Raw genomic sequence first — 12,170 nt, 5'->3', positions numbered from 1 at the left:
GATTTACATTAGTCACCACCCAATAGAAGGGCTTGGCAAACATGGGGTCCTGATGTGACACTGTGGACCACATTTTCCCATTGTCAACTGCTCAGATATGCTGTCTGATGCGCTTACTGGATACGGAACACCCTATGAACTACTTTCTGATTTCTAGACTTGAACCAAAGTCAGCATTGTTGCCATGTCTTCCATCTTTGCATCTGCTCCTTCTGTTTAGGTTTACAACCCACCCTTCCTCTCTCGTTCTGTTTGATCTTTTCAGCACATGAAACTGCAGACCCACTATGTGCTTTTTTAGAACCATGTACTATGTTAAAATATTTCCCCTCATTGTATTTATAAGTTGAATAGGTCTTTCCCAATTGGTCTCTTATTTCCTGAAGTCCAGCATGCCCCTTTGTACTGTTTGTGCTCCCATAAGCAACATATGGGGATGTTCCACTTGGTATTTTTTACCAGAACTTTCTATCATCTACTCTCTGGCAATCTGAGAACATGAAATGAATTTGATTACTTGCAATTATTGAAACCAGGTTCACTTATCACTATTTTCTTACAATGGGGACCAAGCACTGAGTGAAGGAAAGGAAGAGACACATTTGTACATTTTTACCTCTTTTGCAATCCTTCTCTTCCTGTGTGAGAACTGGTCTTTCACAATCCTCCCCCATTGCCTACCACAATATACCTATATTTATGTAACAATACACACAGTGCATGCTTGTGTCCACCACCTCACAAAACCTATTTGCAAGCCCAAAGTTAAATCAGAATATAACTTACAGCTAATATTTCTTTATTATTTAACTTGAATTGAATTGCATGGCAAGAAAAATATATATTTGGTCCAAAGCTTGGAGGACTGTATATTTCAAAACTTGTTTAAATATGTCTAATCTAACTAGTCATACTTTATTACTTTCACCATGTACAAAATACTGACCATATCACAGGTACTAAGAATATTAAATGTTATATTCATTTGGATTTGTTTGTTTGGGGCCACACCTAGTTAGGGTTATTCCTAGCTCTGTGCTCAGCAATCATTCCTGGTGGGGCTCAGAGCACCATATGGGATTCCAGGAATTGAACACAGGTTGGATGTGTGCAAGGCAAATGGTATACTATACTATACTATACTATACTATACTATACTATACTATACTATACTATACTATACTATACTATACTATACTATACCTATACCTATACCTATACTATACTGTAGCTATACTATTGCTCTTGACCCTTATTTGAAGTATTGTTAACAAATGACAGAAACCTATCTTAAATGACTTAAAGACAAAAAAAATGATGTATTGAGTTCAGAAGACACTGGGGAAGGCATTTGCATTGCACAAGGCCAACCTAGACACATTCCCTGGCATAGCCTTTAATTGCTGATTAGCTCACTGTCTCAGAAGATAGTCGTAGACATTCATTTTTTAAATTTGTTGCTTTTGTTGTTTTTAGGTCACCCACCCCAAACTGCTCAGTGTTACTCTTGACTCTACACTCAAGAATTACTCCTGGAGCTGCTCAGGGAACATATATGGTGTTGGGAACCAAACCTATTTTGTCCTGTGCAAGGAAAACACCCTCTTTTAGTATCATATCTCCAGCCTGATCATTTTTAATTTGGCGATTGAGCCTTATTTTTTAATAATCTATTAATAACAAACTCATATGGGATCTTCTTCATGAGATTCTGTTCGAAAAATATCAGCGTTATTTCTAGAACTTGATAAAGGGGAAGTATTTACACAGACTGGTAGAGTCTAGTAGAAAAGAAAACTAATAAATAAAAACATTCAGTTAACTCCATTCATTCTCTTTACTAGTCCTTCAAAAACTTCAAATAAAGTTCAAGCCTTGTGTCCTGACTTCACTATGTATCTCACTTGTTGCTTGTCTCTGTTTCATTTTCTTAAGTTTAGTCTGCAAAATTAGTTATTTTTGTCTGGGTTTCAGGCATACAATGTTTCAGCATGAGCCCTGCCCCGTGTCCAATTCCTTTCACCAAGAACCGTTGCCTCCCTCCTCCCCACTCCTGCCAGTCTGTTTCTAAGGGCGCTTTTTGACATTGAAAACACTATAATTTGTTGTAGGTTTTGCATTGGCAAAATACTTCTGCAAACATAAGAAAATTCATGGGTGTCCAAGAAATTAATTTAAAGCTTGTTTCTAAGGTAGCCTAGAGATCACAACTCTGTTTGGGACCTGGGTTCTGAACAAGGAGGGACACTATTTTGTAAAGGCCACATGGCAGGTTTCTTTTCAGATTCTGAGCAGGGAGGGATGCCATTTTGGAAAAAAACACGTTGTATAAGCCATATTCTAGATTTCCACATGCCTATTTCCCTTAACACTGCCCCAAGCTACCTGACCATACCAGGTAGCCTATGAAGGAAGGATACAAGAAAGCAGTAGGAAGGTACCCCTAGACAGCACAATAATTTAAAGATCACCAGAAAGCTAGAACCTCCCTGTATCCCTTCACCTTGCACGCGACCAACACGGGACAGACCCTGGTTCGAGGCATGTTCTAGCCCCTGTGTGCTATGTAATTTGCCAACTAGATAACACTATTTTAAGAGGCATCATAATATATGTGTGCTACTATAATTTTTTCCTGGCATGCAGTTGGCTTTAGTCTAAATTAGATCTCATTTCTAATCTTCCTTATTTAGAAATTTTTTGAGTTTCTTTTATAGGGGGGGTCACATCTGGTGATGTTTAGGTTTATTCCTGGCTCTGCCCTCAGATACTACTCCTGCTTGGGCTCAGGGGACCATATGCGATTCTGGGAATCAAACCTGGGTCCATCCCAGGTCGGCTGCATATAAGGCAAACATACACCACTGTGCTATCTCTCTGGCCTCTATTATTTTTTAAATTGGAGCTTCTACCTTTTTCATAAAACCATGGGACACAGATTACTTTGTTTTACCAAATATTTCTGCATTTTTCTATAAAACTAAGAAAGAAGGAATAAAGAAATTCTGGGGACCAGGAGCCAAATGGTCTCAGATGCAATGCTGAAGAAAAATAAGGACAGAATGTTCAAGTCAAAGTCAACAACAATAGAATCAAGAGACTTAAACGTTAACAATCTAAATTTAAACGGGCCTGTTATACTGGCACACCAGAGGGCAAAAGGTGGTGTTATAGGGAGGTCAACACTGGTGGTGGAAAGGGCTCTGACTCATTGTATAATTGAATTTCAGCTATGAAGGACTCTGTAGATCACAATGGTTTCAATAAAATAAAAAGAAGATGAACCTATTAGTATCTTGATAGATTGTGGAAATGACTTGACAAATCCAAGTGCTCCACACAAAGCACATCATGATGTAAACACTCAATAAACTAGACGCATAAGCATGGGGGGAAATGAGGAGCCCTTCAAGCTGATCCTGCCAGGTGCACAGTGGCCATTAAACAATGACAAAGAGTCTCAGACAAGACCATGGCCACTAAGGAGCCACTCTGAACCATGCTTGAACCAAGCCCGAACTGTCCAAATAAACCCCAAAGACGTCTTGTGGTCTCTGCCAGCCACTCCAAGCTTCACCTCCCTTTGCCAAGTCCAACTCTAGCCTCAACCTCATTTTCCTTTCAGGTGAGCTAAACTAATGCCGGATAAGAAAATTCCCATCAACCCTTTTCCCCATCACCCTACACATCCAAGTTTTTATGTAGACCAGTATGCTGCTTCCTTATTTCCTCCACAGTGCTCCCAGGCAAGTGTTTGCTCACCAATAATGGTGAGGACTCAATCCAGATGGTTCCACTCAACCTGTACAAGTGGGTTCCAGATGGTGTTTCAGGCCTTGTCAGAACCATCCGGGAAAAAATATGGTTTCACGGGGGCCCAACACTGCCACAGCATTTGAAGTTTAGGGGTACGAGGCAAAAAGCAAAAGTCATCCCATTTGCTCTGAGAGACACTGGCACAAAGTAAAGATTCACAAGCACTGCAACTTTGGTGAAAAGACAGTCATATGTGTTTATTGGAATATTTTCTGGCCACAAAATGCATTTTAGAGTTTAGGTCAGCATTATTATTTAAGAAAAAATTATGGGATAGGGGTTATCAACCATTTTTTCTAGGGACCTGAGAGGGTATAGAGGGTAAGACACTTGCCTTGCATATGGCCAGGCCAGGTTCCAAACCCAGCACAACATAAGGCCCTGAGCTCAAAGCTAAGAGAAAATAAGCCCTGAGCATAATTAAGACTTGTCAAAGAAAACCCCAATTTTTTGGTTAAAAAAAGAAAATTCATGGGTGTCCAAGAAATTAATTCAAAGCTTGTTTCTAAGAGATTACAACTGAAGCTGTGTTAAATAATTCCTCCCAAATTTGAGACATAGAAATGCTGTTTCACGGTTATCTTATTGCTTTGGTTTGGTTTTGTGACCTAAGGATGGGGGAAGGGGTGCTCTGCTCCAGAGACCAAGAGGTGTGGTCAGTCTACTGAGCTTTTTCTCCCTTGAAATTGTCATTTAGGTGACATTTCTGGTTTTGCTATGCAAAGTTCTAACGCTTTCACCACTTGGGTGGCATGAAGAGTTATTTCAAGGGGTTGCAGTGATAGGACAATGGAGATGTTTGCCTTGCAAGTGGCTGACATGGGTTTGATGGAATATTCCTGGCATCCCAGACAGTCTTTCTGAGCACCCTCAGGAGTAATCCCTGAGCATTGCCAGGTGTACCATACCTTGGTCTTTAAGTCCAGGTCAAAAGGCATCAAGATCTTGCTCGCAATTTGCAATTTAGAGAGATCACACTCACTCCCCAACTTAGCTCTTGGCCATGGTCAAGGGCTAGTCTGGGCAGTACTGAAACTTGGTGTATTCCAAGAAGCTTCAGTTGGTTAAGCAGCAGGTGGGGTTCATTCAGGGTTAAGATTGTTACAACACGTGCCCTTGGCCCACAGTAACGTCTACTGAGGAAGAGGAGTATATGCACAAAGAGCTTTAGCAGAGAGGGAGATGGGGTACCGTCTAGAAGCGCTTGCTCTTCCAGCTCCACATTCCCACACTCTGAGAATGGCTCTCATTGGCCAGGAATCTATCACATACCAGGCTGCGCCCAATCACTGCAAGAGAATCTGTTCTCGGCACTACCCATTAGTTTAAGGACCCATGTTAACGTCCAATCACAGCAAGAGAACCTGTTCTCAGCCCCACCCACAGCACAAGGGACCAGGTAACGTCCAATCACTGCAAGAGAACCTGTTCTCAGCTCCACCCACCAGCATAAGAGCCCAGGTTAATGTCCAATCACTGCAAGAGAACTTGTTCTTAGCTCCACTCACCAGCATAAAGGATTAGGTTAATATCCAATCACTGCAAAAGAACCTGTTTCTCAGCCCCTCGCACCATGGTGCACAAAGGACTTGGTGAGAGGCCACCAAGAGAAACATGTCCCCAAGTTTGGCAAAAGTTGGTGTCTGGAAGTTCCGCTGTCTACTCTGACGCCAGTTCCACTGCATTAACCTCACCCACTCCCCACCCCTCTTGAACTCGGGTCTCACGTCCTCACTGACGATTTGGGAGGCGAATAAGTAGACAAAACAAGGGCTCTGCCAAGCAGTCTCAAGTCTGAACCATCACGAGGTCCCAAGGAGCAGCTACCTGGATGTGCCACGTGCCCACACCTCATTATTAGCTTAAAGAAGGGAGGAAGAAACGGAGGGGGTCCCTAAAATGAGAAACAGATTGCAGGGCAAGAGGGAGGATGTTTAATCCCGCCAAAACTGGGAACTGCCCCGTGGATTTCAGCTTGGGAAGTGCTCATCCAACAACTTCGTCCAATGGGGGTGGCCTTCAACACAGGGTCCTCTGCACAAGCGAACCCCAAATACTGGCCTAGAAAGGGCTGGACCTCAGGAAGTCAAGGCATTAAGGAACAACTAATCACAGGGAGCCAATCATACTCTATTTTGTTTATACCTTATTTTTTTGTTTTGCCTTTTTGGGGGGCACATTTGGCGGCGGTCCTGGCTCTGTAGTTAGAAATTATTCCTAGTGGGTTTAGGGGATAATATGGTATGCTGAAGATTGAGCCTGGGTTGGCTACATGCAAGGCAAGTGCCTGCCCCTCTGTACTATGTCTCTGCACCCCGTTTCTGCCATTTCTCTGCACTCAGTTGTTTGTGTTTTGCTTTGTTTTATTTTGGGCCACACCAGGCGGTGCTCAGGGATTACTCCTGACTCTGCTCAGTGATTACTCCTGGAAGACTTAGGGGACCATATGGAATGCTGGGAATTGAACCCGGGTTGACCATATGCAAGGCAAATGGCCTACTTGCTGTGCTATCATTCTGGCCCCAAGTTTCTGCTTTTTCTCTGTAAAACCTGGCCTTCAGTGTTGAGGTTTGGAGGGCATGTTTGCATAAGGCAGTCCCTGTTCCATACCCACACCACAGCGTCCTTCCAACACCCCCGGAAGGAAGTTGCAGCTCCCCAAACACCAAACTAGGAGTAGCTCCTGAGCACTTGTGGGAGTGGCAGCAACACCCCTTCCCAACTCACAAGGTTTTCTCCATTGACATGAGATTTTGCTTAAAACACCTTGGAAAGTTTTTGTTTTGTTGTTTTGTTTTGCGGTCACACCCGGCGGTGCTCAAGGGTTACTCCTGGTTCTGCACTCAGGGATCACACCTGGTGGGCTCCAGAGACCACGTGGGATTCTGGGAATCGAGCCTGCATGGACTGCGTGCAAGACAAGCTCCTTAGCCACTGTACTGTCATTTTGTCCCCAGCTTGGGAAGATTTATAAACCTCAGCTTTATAAAAATCTTTGTTTGGGGGGTTGGGGAGGGAAGGCACAACTGATGGTGACCTAGGGCTGACTTCTGGCTCAGCCCTTATGTATTGCTCCAGGCGAGCCCAGGGTATGTGTGGGAAATTGAACCCTGGTTGGCTGTGCGCAAGACAAGCGCCTTATGCACTGGATTTGTTGACTTCCTTACAGTGGCCCTCAAACTATGGCCCGCGGGCCACATATTGTATTTGTATCTGTTTTGTTTCTTCATTGCAAAATAAGATATATGCAGTGTGTATAAGAATTCGTTCATAAGTTTTGTTTTTACTATAGTCAGACCCTCCAATGGTCTGAGGGACAGTGAACTGGCCCCCTGTTTAAAAAGTTTGAGGACCCCTGTTAGAATAATGCTTGCTAGAAGAGGGGACCAAAAAACCCCCACCTCCAGCCTTCAGTTCTGAAACTATTGAGCATTCCCCCAAATTTTCCTTGTTCTAAACTAGAGTTTAGGTTTTGTTTTTTGGGGGGGGGGGTTTGGGCCACACCCGGTGGTGCTCAGGGATTACTCCTGGCTGTCTGCTCAGAAATAGCTCCTGGCAGGCACGGGGGACCATATGGGTCACCATTCGAACCAACCACTTTTGGTCCTGGATCAGCTGCTGTGCTATCTCTCCGGGCCCTAGAGTTTAGGTTTGATTAACTTCTTTGCAAACACCAAGCTGCAAGGTTTCTATGCCTCCAAAGTGATTTTTGTACCAATAAATTCAACATTTCTATTTCTATTTCTTTTTAAAAATCCTTTGTATTTAATGAAAGAACTTTGACTTACAAAGTAAGTGATAGTTGAGTTTTAGACAAATAGTTCAACTCCAATCCCATCATCAGTATCAACTCCCATTACCAGTGCTTCCTTTTTTTTTTTTTGGTTTTTGGGCCACATCCGTTTGACACTCAGGAGTTACTTCTGACTATGCGCTCAGAAATCGTCCCTGGCTTGGGGGGACCATATGGGACAACGGGGGATGGAACCGCGGTTCGTCCTACGCTAGCGCTTGCAAGGCCAACCAACACCTTACCTCTAGTGCCCCTTCCTGGCCCCACCAGTGCTTCCTTATCCTGTCACCCCCCCCCCCCTTCCGCCAGCCACTTAGACAGGCACATTACACAGTTCGGTGGCTTCGGCTTAAAGTTAATGTTTGTCATGTTGTAAACCCAAGCTTTTTGGTTTATTTTCGGGCTACACCAGGTTAATCCTGGCTCTGCGTTCAGTAATTACTCCTGGTAGGCTCCGGGGACTCTATGTGATGCTGGAGGATTGAACCCGGGTCATCTGCATGCAAGGCAGATGCCCTACCAGCGGTGCTATTGCTCTAACCCACTCAACTGAACCTTTTATTTTTTTTAGGTTGAACATTTTGTCCTTTATTCTTTTTTTAAATAATAATTTCTTTAAGCACCATGGTTAGAAAATTTAGTTGGGTTTCAGTCTTAAAAGTATACCCCTCTTCACCAGTGCAACTGTCCCATCACCAATATCCTCCATCTCCATCTTCCTACTCCCACATCCCCTGCCTGTCTTCGGGACAGGCATTCTATTTCACTCTCACTAACATTGTTATGGTAGTTGTTAGTAGAGTTATTTCTCTCACTGCGCCCACCATTTTTGTGGTAAACTTCAGATCATGGGTTGTTCCTTCTGGGAAACATCTCTGCTGTCGCTAGATATTAATATTTGTAAAGTAGAAGTCCACAGTTGTGAGATCACTCCAGGCACTGAAATTCTAAATCCCATGTAGCTGGATTTGGAGAAGCAGTGTAGTGGCAAAGAAATAATACACCAAGCAATGAGGAAAGGATGGCTATGCTGTCCATAGTCTTTTTGTGTTGTGTTTTCTGCCTCATCCAAAAGCTAGAACTTCTTTATTAAAACCAATTCCCAATACCGGCAGTGGGAAGGTTGAGTGAGAGAGAAGAGAGTGAAAAGTACCTATTCAGTGGACTTTTACATATTAAAGGAAGAGGTTTAAGGAAGAAGTTGGAGTACACCTTTGTTTTGGGTTGATATATAGCTGTCATTTTTCTTAAAACCCACAGATAGTCTCCATGTCCATTCATGTATAGGCAAATTTCATGACTTCATTTTTCCAAATAGCTGCATAGTATTCCATTGTGTAGATGTACCACAGTTTCTTTAGCCACTCATCTCTTGTCGGACACCTGGGTTGTTTCCAGGTTCTGGCTATTGTAAATAGTGCTGTAATGAACATGGGAGTACAGAGGGAATTTTTGTATTGTTTTTGTGTTCCTAAGGTATATTACCAGGAGTGGTATTGCTGGATCATATAGAAGCTCAATTTTCAGTTTTTCAACACAATCTTTTAAATATGCCTCAGTTGGCCACTTAGCAAGAGTGACTTCTAGGATGGAGGTCTAGCTGACATTCTCTCCTCCTGGAGGAATTAAAGCACTTGGGTTAGTGCTCCCTCTCTTCCTTGAAGCCAGGGCTAATATCTGTGTTTTATCTATATTTATCATCAAGAAATATGTTCAATGAATAAAGATCAAGGAGAGATAGTTGTTGTTAGAGTCCGGTATCTAAAAGATCATAGACCGCAATGAATGAGCTTTATCTTAAAAGATTTTATTATGTCTAAATGTCTAAATCACAAGTCTAACAAGCATTGAGGCTGAAGGTGACTGGGCCAGGTCTATTCCTCCCCTTTAGGAGAGTGATCCTGATCTTGGGTATGGGCTTCCTTTTATACTCTAAAATAGCAACTAACAATTTCCTTATGCCCTTTACAATGATTGGTTAAATACGTTGTTCCCTGGGAACTGTCAAACCACCAATTTTCCCTCTGCTTATTTGACAGATTGAAAATTTGTTTGAGACATGCTTGGGAAGTTACAGAGCATGTTTGGGAGTAACTGTAGGTAACTGCTAGGTCAGTTTACCCTGTCTGCTTACATAAAGCCCCATTCCAGAGATAAAGGGTTATGGGGTGACTGAGAGGTTAAAGCTGGAGGCTCTTATGCTAAAATGGAGGAACTTATGCTAAGTCTCACTTCAGAGTGGCTCAATAAGTCTATTGATGTCATCACCATCATATTAGTTATTTCCATTTGGAGGCTTCATTTTGGGACATTGGAAGACCCTATGGGATGCTGAAGCCAGATTGGCCACATACAAGGCAAGCACCTTACCCGCTCTTACTGAGGCTGCAAAAAAAATGGCTGCAATGCCTTTCCCCCCCAGCTTTTTGGGCCACACCCAGCAGCACTCAGGGGTTACTCCTAGTTCTGCCCTAAGACATTACTCCTGGCAGGTTTGAAGACAAAATGGGATCTGGGTCAGCTGCTTGTAGGGCAAACACCTTCACTCATTGAAGTCGCTCCCCAAAAGGTTGTTCCTTTAAGAGCAAAGAAACCTTTTAATTAGAGACTCCAGTATTAATAGAGAAGCAATATTGAGAGGAGAATAAGAACCCAAGCTGGAGGATGGTGAGGTTTGGGGGTTGTTGGCGTTGTTGCTGTTGATATTGGTGGTTGTGCTGGTGGTTGGTTGGAAGGTGTTTTCCAAATGGCTTTGCTATAAGGACTCTGGCCTCCCTTTTTAATAAAAATAAGTTTATTTTGGTTTTGTTTTTGTGGGGGGCCACACCCATTGACGCTCAGGGGTTACTCCTGACTATGTGCTCAGAAATTGCTCCTGGCTTGGGGGGACCATATGGGACTCAGGGGTACCGAACCGAAGTCCATCTTAGGCTAGCGCTTGCAAGGCAAACACCTTAGCTCTAGCACCACCACTCCGGCCCCAATAAAATAAGTTTTGAGAAAAAGTCCCGTCTGACCATAGTTGTTCCTGCCAGCAACATGTAGGAGCTGAATTCTTCACAGTTCATGCTGTGCAATGGTTCTTATTCCTGGTAAGTCCCAGCCCAGAGTTTTCTGTCACCCAGGCCCCACCCACAGAGAAGTACCTAAAATACCAACTAGGCAGGCTCATTCCTCAGTCTACCCTGGGGGTTGGAGCCATTATTACCTGTCTGTGCAAAGGAAGCAACCAGCTGCACAAAACTAACTAATATTCTATGACATTGTGCAACATGGGGCTGGATTCCTTCCAGGGCTCTTGTGTACCTTCCCATCCCCCCTAGTTAGTAGAACCCCCCTTTATTTCTACAATGGAACATCTGGGGGCCCTCATCCAGAGGAGGGTCCTGGCCATCAGTACTATTTCCAGTTTGCAGAATCCTGAAAGATCTTTTGTATTTCTGGACTTTTTTTTTTAATATGGGGGGGTATGTGACAAGGAGAAAGACCTTGTAGAAAAGGACATAAGAGTTGGGAATGACAATGGAAACATATCCACAAGCATCTGAGGTGAGACAAGAAGAACATTTAATTTACTGGAAAGAAAATCTCTAGAAATTTCTGTAGGTACTTCAACGTTCCCAGGAAGGAAGCCAGGTTGGCTGTGTGCAAAGCCAACACCTACCCACTGTACTGAAACACTCACCCACAGAAACTTTGGCCTGGTCTGGCTTCTCCACATCCCCCCAACCTGGGGCAGTGTGCTCTGGTTTTGACCCTTTGATTTCAAGCCAGAAAGCATAACAGTGTCCTAGACTGACTCTTCCTCTCTCTTTGACATCCAATTGGTCACAGAATTTGGGGGCGTCAATTTCATTAATCTGGGATCTGTTTCCCATCTGATGAAATGGTACCAGAAGCATTCAATGATCAGCTGGGTGAGATCGTCACCTTATTTCCAACCCTTGCCATAAACTCTTAAAGTGGGCATTTCGCTACCTACCGAAAAAGCCCATTGGGGGACACGGTAGGAACTGCGGGAAGGGTCCTTCCAGGGCTGGGAAGGACCAGAGGGGGGGGGTCTACGAAGAGCGGTGAGAAGCCTCAGGATTATCCTCTGGTAATTTCCAAGCATAATTGTTTACGGGGGGAGGGGGGCGGGAGGGGCAGAGCGAAGGCACAGCTGGAGGGTGTTTGCCTTTCAGGCAGCAGCAGACCTGGGTTCGATCCTTGTCATCCCCGAAGGTCCCCCGATCCCGTCAGAAGTGATTTCTGAGCTATGTGCCAGGAGTAACGCCATGAACCCGGAGCGTGGCGCAACGACCCCCCCCCCCAAAATTAAAGTGCAGCAACTATTTACCGGGATCCTAATCAAGGGGGGCTGTCTAGGGACCAGAGGAGAATGTAAAGCGAGGGGAACTGAACGTGCACCCCCTCCTACCTGGCCTGTCACCGCCCAGTCTCGCGACTCTCCTAGCAGGACTGGCCCTTCGGGCATGTCACTGCAAACAGCCTGAGCGCCTACCGCTTCTACCCGCGGGTGCTGAGTAGGGGGGCACCCCGAGCTTCCCACTCCCCGGTC

The sequence above is a fragment of the Suncus etruscus genome, chromosome X (genome assembly GCF_024139225.1).
Source record: "Suncus etruscus isolate mSunEtr1 chromosome X, mSunEtr1.pri.cur, whole genome shotgun sequence".
Lineage (NCBI taxonomy): Eukaryota > Metazoa > Chordata > Mammalia > Eulipotyphla > Soricidae > Suncus > Suncus etruscus.
The sequence above is the reverse complement of the archived record's forward strand: the minus strand, read 5'-3'. Positions refer to the sequence as shown.